We start from the raw sequence: 9311 nt of genomic DNA, 5'->3' as shown, positions 1-9311 counted from the left end.
GGGTTTTGGAAAAGGTAAGCACCGTTTCCTGAGATGTGGACATATCTTGCATCTGCATTTTATGTACAGAGTTCAGCAACCCAAAGAGCAATATGAGAATTGGTGACCAACTCTGCAGGAGAAAACATTCTTTTTCTCCCTTCAAACATCTGTCCTTATACATCCCACATCTGGGTGGCCCAGAAGTGTGGTCCATGCATCTTGCAGAATCATGGTTAGTGTAACTGTTTCCCCTCCACCTTTTTTTTTAAAGCTTACTGGAGGGAAATCCACTTGCAGTAGTCACATCCTTTCACCTTTACTAAACTGGTATTTTTATTTGAGCCAGTGGATGGCAGCATTTCTCAGTGAAAGACCGTGCCAGTGAGTCAGATAGATGCAGGTTCTATTTTCATGGCTCATATGAACTAAGGAGCTCAGACTTTCAAAGGCCTGCTGTCTATGAAAGTTGGATGCAAACTTGACAGAACTTGAGGAAAAAGTAGTGGGCCCAAATATTGCCTGCCCTGAACCTCCTGTCAGCATGTACAGTTCTGCCAATCGGGTGTTAAAGGACTGAAAACGTCCCTGTAGTTTTTAATGACACAATCACAAACCAACTCAGATAATGCAGCATCCTAAGGCAAGAGCTCCACTTGGAAAGTGCATCTGAAAAATGGCATTTATCATTCACTATACTACAAGCCTCTTGGCAAGGAACTGCCTTGTTTTGCTTACTTGCTAATCCAGGGGCGGGCAATTATTTTGGCTGGAGGGCCACTTAGGAGTTTTGGTGAGGTGTTGTGGGCCAGGGGGGAGGGGGGAGGGTGAGCCCTGACTTGGCCTGTGTGTGGGGAGCAGAGGGGTCTGACCCAGCCTCAGTACTGGGGAGACTGACCTGGCCTTGGCATGGCAGTGGTGTGGGGATGCCAATTTTTCCTATCTGACCCAGGCCCCATCCTCCCCACACCCACTGCCAGGGGTGCTGGACTGGGTGGATGGGGTCTACATGGAAACTGGTCCAGAACCCCATGGGCAGGCCGTGCTCAGCTGGGTGGATGGGACAGTGCCACGGGTGGGTGGGGAGTGGCATATGGGAGTGGAACGGGCAGGGCCAGGGCTGTGGCCGGGCTCCAGGGCAGAGCTGCAATCTGCTCTCCACACATCCCTGCAGTTCCCTGCCCCGTAGTTCCCTGCAGAATGGGCTCCTGTTGCAGGGACATACAGGGAGCAGATCGCAGCTCTGCCTGGGCTCCAGCCTTGTGCTTTCACCACCCCCAAACCTGCCTCCAGCCCTAGCTCTGCCTGTCCCACTCCTAGATTCACAGAGGTCTAGGTCTGGAAGAAACTTTGTGAGATCATTGGGTCCAGCCCCCCCTGCTCTGAGCAGGAAAGACTGCTGGGGTCAAATAGCCCCAGCAAGGCATGTGTCCAGTCTCCTTTTGAAGATCACCAGGGTAGGTGCCTGCACCACCCCCCTCGGAGTCTATTCCAGAGTCTGGTCACACAAACTGTGAAGAAGTTTTCCCTTATATCCAGTCTGAAACCTTCTAGGAGTTTATGACTGTTGCTCCTGGTTTTCTTCTAAGACGCTTTGGTGAATAGTTGTTTGCCTAGCCCCTGATGCTCACCCCTAATATATCTGTAAACTGCCACCAAATTCTTACAAAGTCTTTTTTCCTAGGCTGAACAGTCCCACATCTGTCAGCCTTTCCTCGTATGTCACTCCCTGTCTGCCCATGGCCCCATCCCATCCACCCAGCTATGCAGGGCCTGCCTGTGGGGTCCTGGGCCAGTCTCTATTGAGACCTTGCCTGCCCACTCAGTCTGGCACCCCTGGTGGTGGGTGTGGGGCAGACAGGCCAGGGTGCCTGTGCAGCAGGGCTGGGCCTGCTGGTAACAGTGTTATTACCAGGCCCAGCACACCTGGTATTATTAACAGCACACCTGGTATTATTAACAGCAGCACACACCTGCTCCTGGGCAGCGGTGGCAGGGGCTGCTAGGAAGCTGAGTCTGGCTGTCCCTCCCCACTGCCCTGCCCCGCAGACTGCAGCTCCAGGAATTCCCAAAAGCCACACCTGGAACAGGGCAGGCTGCGCCAGGTGGCATCTCTGTGCCCCAGGGATGAAGGACCAGCTGCATGCGCCACGGCCAGGGGCTGCCCCCAGCGCCTGGGCCGGGTGGGGATAAGAGACCCGCCACAAGTCAGATGGAATCACTTGGTGGGTCAGATCCAGCCCGGGGCTGTATTTTGCCCACCTCTGTGCTAAATCCATTTTCCATTTTCTCAATTGGTTGAGGAAGGCTTCTGGAGATGGCAGGCCCAGGCTGAATGCAGAGCAACCCTGTTCTCTGGATAATCTCTTGTAAGGGGTATGTGTGTGTGCGCGCGTGTGTGCATGCATGCATGTGTGTGTGTGTGTGTGTGAGCCATGACATCCCTTCACCTTATTGGCCAAAACAACGTAGCTGGCGGAAGGAAGGAAGTGGCACCATTTTCAGGCCTGCAGTAAAATACCTTTCATAGGAGCAGGACAGGACTCTTCAGTCTGTGTCCTGTCTTCCTAACTGTGGCTGCCAAGGGAGGTAGCCAAAAGTGTCACATAACGGGCCTTACTTTCTAAACTAGCCCTATCATATTTGTTCCTTGAGTCCCTTTGGCACTGGACCGGTTTTAAAAAACACATTTGGTAAAATTCAGATCCTGGGGAAAGTGCATCTTGATATTTTTGTTTATGACTCGGCTGACCCGTTTTGGTTTGGATGTCCTGTAAATATTTCCCTTTGGACAGAGACCAGACTTGGAATTTTTAGCCCCTAAAGGTGAAAGATTTAGAAAATTATGAGCAATTCAAGGTTTCAGCTAGTGCTGCAGCTCTAATGAATAAAGCCTTTAGGTGTGCCTGGGCACATTAATTTTAACTATTCAAGTCCACTAGAAAGTCCTCTCATCACTACTTGAACGACCCAATATTTTCATCACAAGAGCTGTGCCTAGAAAGCCATTACACCCATTAATTATTTTTCTCTAACCTCCTGATCTGCTCTGATTTCTTTCTTTTAATTTCCATTTATGTCATCTAGTCTCATCAACTATTTTGAGCCGACTGTAGTGACTTGGTTTGACCTTATCTAGCTACCGTTTAAGATTTTATAGTCCTCTATTAAATCCCATCTTAATAAATGTCTTTTGTTTCTGGACTATGGGTTCAGATTTTTAGGTTGCTCTTGATGGAATTTTCCCTTCTGTCTTTCCCTGAGCCATCTGAGGTCTGCTTTTATTTATAATGAGAGATGAAGATGGCCATAACTGCCATAGCAGAAATGCTCACATCCCAGCCCTGTCAGATTCCAATGAATCTGCAAATTCTGCTAAATACCTGTCACTGACCATCTCAGACAAGCCATAAAAAGAAGAGATGAAGATGCCTCAAGTTAGAACAGGGGTCAGCAATGTTTTTGGGCTGAGTGCCAAAAAACCCTGCAACCTGGACGTCAAAGATGTTGGCATACCAGAAGCAGAGCACAGGGGATTCGTAAGGGTCCCGATCCTTGTCGTGGCAGCACAGCCCCAGCCCCTGCCACCCACCCTGGAGCCTGGGTTGCTCACAGCAGGCAATCACGAGCCTGCAGGTGACTGCATTGGGGTCCAGAGCCCCGGCCCCATTTGTTGCCAGTGGCGGTTGCAGGCATGCCTTGGAGAGCACAGTGGGGAAGGAGCTGGGGCACGGGGCATGGAGGGGGACTGGCCCCTTCCCTGCTGCAGATGGGTGCTGGCCATGCGTGCAGGGGCAGCACAGTTTCCATCAGGACTCCTGAGCCACAATAGGGCAAGGGCCATGGCTGAGGTCTGTGTTACCCCGTGGCAGTGGCCTGGTTCCTGGGAGCACAGCACAGCACAGCACAGCACAGCAAGGGTGGGAGTGGGAGCAAGAATGGTAGGTGGGGGCTGGCAGTGTGCCTCCGCCCCAGCCACTGGTGCTCAGGAACGAGAGGAGGAGCCCCCCGGGACTACCCAGGGCAACTGCCCCTGCCCCTGAGCACCTTGCAGTCCTGTGGCCAGGTCGAGGGCTGCCCTGACCCATCCCCAGGGCTGTGGCTTCCTCTGGGGTGTGGACAAGCTCTATGGGGAGAGGAGATGCAGATGCGGGTGACAGGATTGAGAACCACCCGGCTGGAGCCCTCCTGCATGGGGCCACAGTGTTCATGCAGTTCTCCCTGCCCTTTGCAGCCAGGCCCAGCAGGACGGGGACATTCCCCCTTGTTCCACTACTGCCCCCACCAGGGATACAGATCTCTTTAGGCATGCAGCCCCATCCCCTTCCTCACAGTGCTCCTTGAGGCGTGCATGACAAGGACCTGGGCTGGGACTCTGGAGCCTGGTGCAGTTGCTGATGGATCACAAGAGCTGACCTGTCACTAATCATTTAAATGGCAAGGACCAGGTGCTTACAGTCTGTGCGCACGGTATGCTGCTCTGATGCTTTGGAAGCCTGCGCTAGCTTGTTTGGAGTGGGCTCAGCCATCTCTGTGTGGCCTTGCACTGTGCTTATAGACTTACCCAAAGGTGCTTGTTCCTGAAAATTGGACCCACGTTGCAGTCACAGAGTTCAGCTCCTAGAGCTATGGAGTTTGTTGTGTGGGCACAGTAGCGTAACTAGGGTGGGATAAGTGGGGCATCAGCCCCAAGTGCTGAGGAAGTGCCAGCAGCTCCCCTCAACTCTAGGAATCTCTGTCACAGCACATGTAGTCCTGTATTGCCCCTGCCCAGCCATAGGAGCAGTGTGTCTGGGGGCAGGGGATAAGCAGTCTTTGCCACAGCAGGCACAGCCCTGCACCCAGTAACATATTTAGGGGGTAGGTGGAGGGAGTGAAAGGGGCATCAGAAATGGCTCTGAGATAGCCCAGTCATAGGGCTGCTGCTACTCAAGCCATCACTGTTATACCAGCAGCAGCCTTCACCCTGCAGAGAGCAGTGGCAGGCAAGACTTCATTCCCCTCCCTACCCTGATTCCCTCCCCACTTCCACTTCCTCCTGCTCTCCAGTGATCAGCATACTCTGTGTTACACCCCCACTGCCCCAGTGCTGAAGGAGCTTATTATTCCCCTTTGTGGGCAGCATTAGGTTTACTTTCTGCAGTGCTTTCTTTCATCTAATGCCTCTCATGAAATGATTCCTTCCCAGGGATTGGCATGGGATTTTTTCAAAGTCAGCCTTACACAGATTCCACTGAAGTCACAGCTTGATTCTGTCCTGCTCTTCTTGAGTTTGGTGAGAGTGCAGTTAGGCCCATGTTGAGTCTAGTGAAAATCCCATTGTCAGATGCAGTTCCTTGGACGCTAGCTACACGTAAACGTTTGAAAAACCCGTGTTCCTCTCTGGGGGAAAAGCAGTTTGTTCCGTGCTGATAGAGATTCCAGCTCAATTTTTAAGGAGTTTTTGTAATGGACTGTAACGCCATGACAGGAACTACTGTTCCCTGCAGGCTGCTGGGGAAAGAGGAAGGAAGCAGAAGCAGAACCAGCATTGCACACAAAGAACTGGCTCAGTGGTGACAGACAGTGAAAGAGAGAAAAGCAGCAGCCAGCAAGATGCAGGATGAGACCCAGGAGTTGTAGTGAGGCTGACTGCAAGCCACAGCAGCAGGGCTTAGATGGAGAGCCCAGGTACACAGCAATTGAGTGTCCCATGAGATTAAAGACTGGTTTGAGAGCCCCCCTGGAGTTAAGTGGGGACTTAAGGTTTCTTCAGTGTATTGCACCATGTTGTTAATTTTCCCTGTTTGTTATCTTGCTATCTGTCCCTGAAGGGTTTTCTCCTTGAGTCATTGTTATTGTCTATTATGCATATTGTAAGTGCATGTACCTTAATGTATTGCTCACCCATGTTTTCCCAATCTCTTTAGCTCATTGGCCTGTGACCCTATGCCCCCAGAATCCCCTTTATAAATTTGAGAACCTATTGTACTGGTTCCAGCTGTACCCATGCTGGGAATTCTTCTATGCTTCTCCAACTCCTCTGTAACAAATCGTTTTAATTATATTTCTTTTCTATCAGCTTTCATTTTCTCAAATTCCATCAAAGGTTCCAAAGCCGATATGCAGACCTGTCCCTTGGAAACAGCATAGCCCCTGTGCTGCAGGGAGGAGAATGTGAAAGTTAGTTAAAAGACACAGGAGGATCTGGAGGACTGAATTGAAGTCCTCTCTGTTCCAGGCCCCTGGCTATCAAACATAAGCCATGTCTCCCTAGCCTCTCCACAGAGGGTGAGTGCCTCATATGTCCATCTTCAATTCGAAAGAATTATTAAAGAAACCCATGGCAGTGACATGATTGACAGCAGGATTCTCAGGTACAATGACACATACAACACTTACCGGTACAAAAACGTGACAAAAACTTAATGAATTCTGGCACCCAGGGGATAGTAATTGCCAGGATTAAAGTTGCCTATATAACCTTGGGCTCTTTGGATGTATGAAGTCTTTAATTAAATTGGCCAGGCAGGGACCTTTACATCTGCTTGCTGCTTGAGCTCAGCAAGTAGATGACAGCATCACCAGCATCTGGGCACCCTCCCCCCACCCCAGGGCATGTATATAGGTGTCCTTTGAGGTCCAGTCCTGGAAAAGAATAAGACATACTTGGCCAGTAAGCTTCACAGCTGTTTGCTGACAGTAAAGGCAAAGTGAGATTCAGGACTCCTGGATTCCATTCCAGGCTCTGGAGCAGAGTGTATTTGAATGGTATGGGATCTTCTGTCCTGTTCCTCCCCGTGCGAACACTTCTGCCCTGTTTCTGCCCATCTATCCCTGTTCCTCCCCTCTCCTGTTTTCATATTCCTCTTACCTACCTTCTCCCACCTCCCAGATACCCCGTCCCAGTTTCTCCCCCTGAACTCCTTATACAGTCCCAGGTTTTCCACTCCTCCTTGTCTCTCTGCCTGTTCTTCTCATTTGACTCCCACATCCTGGCTCCTCCCTGATATGTCTCCTCCCCCTGCTTACCACTGCCTTCTGCACTGCTGATTCTCAGTCCTAGTGTCCTGGCCCAGCCAGTCCCAACCTCCTCCAGTACCACGTCTAATCTATCTCCAACTACAAGATGGCTCTCCAACTCCCTGCTATGTCCTTACCAAACTTTCAGTCCCAGTCTTTGGTTAGACATACTCATAGATTTAATAGATTTTTAGGGTCGGAAGGGACCTCAGTAGATCATCAAGTCTGACCCCCTCCCCTGGGCAGCAAAGAGCACTGGGGTCAGATGATACGACCGGGTAGATGGAAGAAGGATCTAGTCCAGGTGGCTCATTCAGGGTTGTGGGGCTGGGGGCTCCCACCACTGTGTGCACCCCGGCAGAGGCTCTGAGGGGGCAGGTGCCCCCCTATCTCTGTGTGGCGGAGGCAGCTGCCTTTGCGGGCTGGGCTTTGCGCCCCAAACCTTGCTGCAGCCTGCCTCGGCGGGCCCCACACCACATGCATCCAGCCACTGGGCAGGCAGGGGACAAGGCTCAACCCAGTGGTGGGACACATGGCATGGCGTTGCTCTTGGGCCAGCTGCAGAATGGCTCAGGGTACAAAGCCCAGCCCGCAAGGGAAGCTGCCTCTGCTGTGCACAGATGGGGGGACATGTGCCCCCCTAAATGCCAGCCAGCGTGGGCAGTTGAAGCAGCCGTGAAGGAGGAAGTGGGGCTGAAGCAGGGGTAGGCCCTGCACAGCTGGGGCATGGGATAGAGCTATGGTGGGGTGGGGAACACAGACTGGTAGGGCATGGGGAGCGCGTGCCCCTGGATCTCCACACTGGCTGGGCTGGCTGCTGCTGTGAGCTGGGGCTGGGCTGCACTTGGGTCGGGTAGCAGTGGTGCTGGGAGCAGGGCTATGGGGGGCGGGCTTCAGGCACCTGAAAATTTGCTGTAGTCCCCCCACTCCCAGTGTCAGGTTTGACCTAGAAACCACTATACAAAGCCCAAGCAAAAGTCTCTGTTATATAACTAATGCCCATCTGCAATGATAAGGAGGAGACAGTCTTAAATAAAGGAGGCTTGAAAACAAAAGCAGAATCAGAGGACTAGGACAAAGAGCTAATTTAAATACTAAAAATCACACCCCTAGGTGGGGGTGGGGAAAAAATATACTAATGAAACATACATGTATGGAAATGAGATACATAGCTAAAACACAGGTATAGAGACATGCTCAGTAAAGAACTCCTTGCGTCACTCCCTTATAAACAATTAGCAAACAAGAATGCTTATGAAGGTCCAATACTCCTGTATAAAAGATGCTTAAAATTAAAAATCTGTGTGCTTGTTACATAAAATTATTCCGCTTGCACCTTTTATTGCTAGCAATAAATCTTCTTTATACTTTCACCCCTGATATCTTTATTGGCCTTTGCATACCGGGCACGATCCCAGACTTGAGCTGGGGCTCAACACTGTCACCTCAAAGAAGTCCTTCCAAATCAATCTGATTGCTATTTACAATCTAAATACATTAATGTAGCTATGTTATGCATCTATAATTGATTGAGTACTAACTTCTTGGCTATTTTTGGTGAAACTAGGGTATTGGACCTTGGTTCAACTCAAGACATGGTTTTCAAGAACCAATTGTGTCATAAGTCCGAGGACTGCCTGTAAAAACAACTGTTTTGTCACTTCACTGTCAATTCATTCCAAAAAGTGTACTACCTTTAACAGAAAGGATGGGTCAGGAGAAAGGAAATCCAAGATTATCAGAACTCTTAGTTTTGATGGTACCTTTTCACTTTAGCCAAACCAGAAATGTCACGAGAAAAGTTCCCCCACTGACCCTATAAACAGATGTTGTGTTTGTAGTAGGATCACCTGTGCCGGGATGCATCTCAGCATAGCTTTTATTAGTGTCTACAGGTGTCTTTGGGGTTATTAACCTGGAGGGTCAAGTCTCTGTCACTCCCAGGGCTTCCAAGGCCTAATCCTGTGGGACAATGGCCCCAGATGCTACTCCCCAAGTTAGGGCATGCATCTACAAACACATGCCCAGGCTTGGGGCACGGCACCCTGATATGCATGCCACAGAAATCCCCTGCATGGGGAATTCTCATGCCATACAATAAGCAAACAGATGTCCTCCTATTTAAAGCATCACAAACCATTGGCAATGTGTAGGTGCTGCACATGGGTGCACATGCACCCTCCGAGATTGGCAGGTCACGCCCTGCAAGAAGCACTGCCAGCAGTACCTGTGAGGAGTTGACACTCACCACCACCACCCCTTGCCACCAACACTGCCAGCAGCATCTGTGGGTGGTCCCCGATTGCTGCTGGCTACGGCCAATGCCGCCG

The sequence above is a fragment of the Alligator sinensis genome, unplaced genomic scaffold (genome assembly GCF_000455745.1).
Source record: "Alligator sinensis unplaced genomic scaffold, ASM45574v1 scaffold989_1, whole genome shotgun sequence".
NCBI lineage: Eukaryota > Metazoa > Chordata > Crocodylia > Alligatoridae > Alligator > Alligator sinensis.
Note: the sequence above shows the minus strand (reverse complement) of the source record.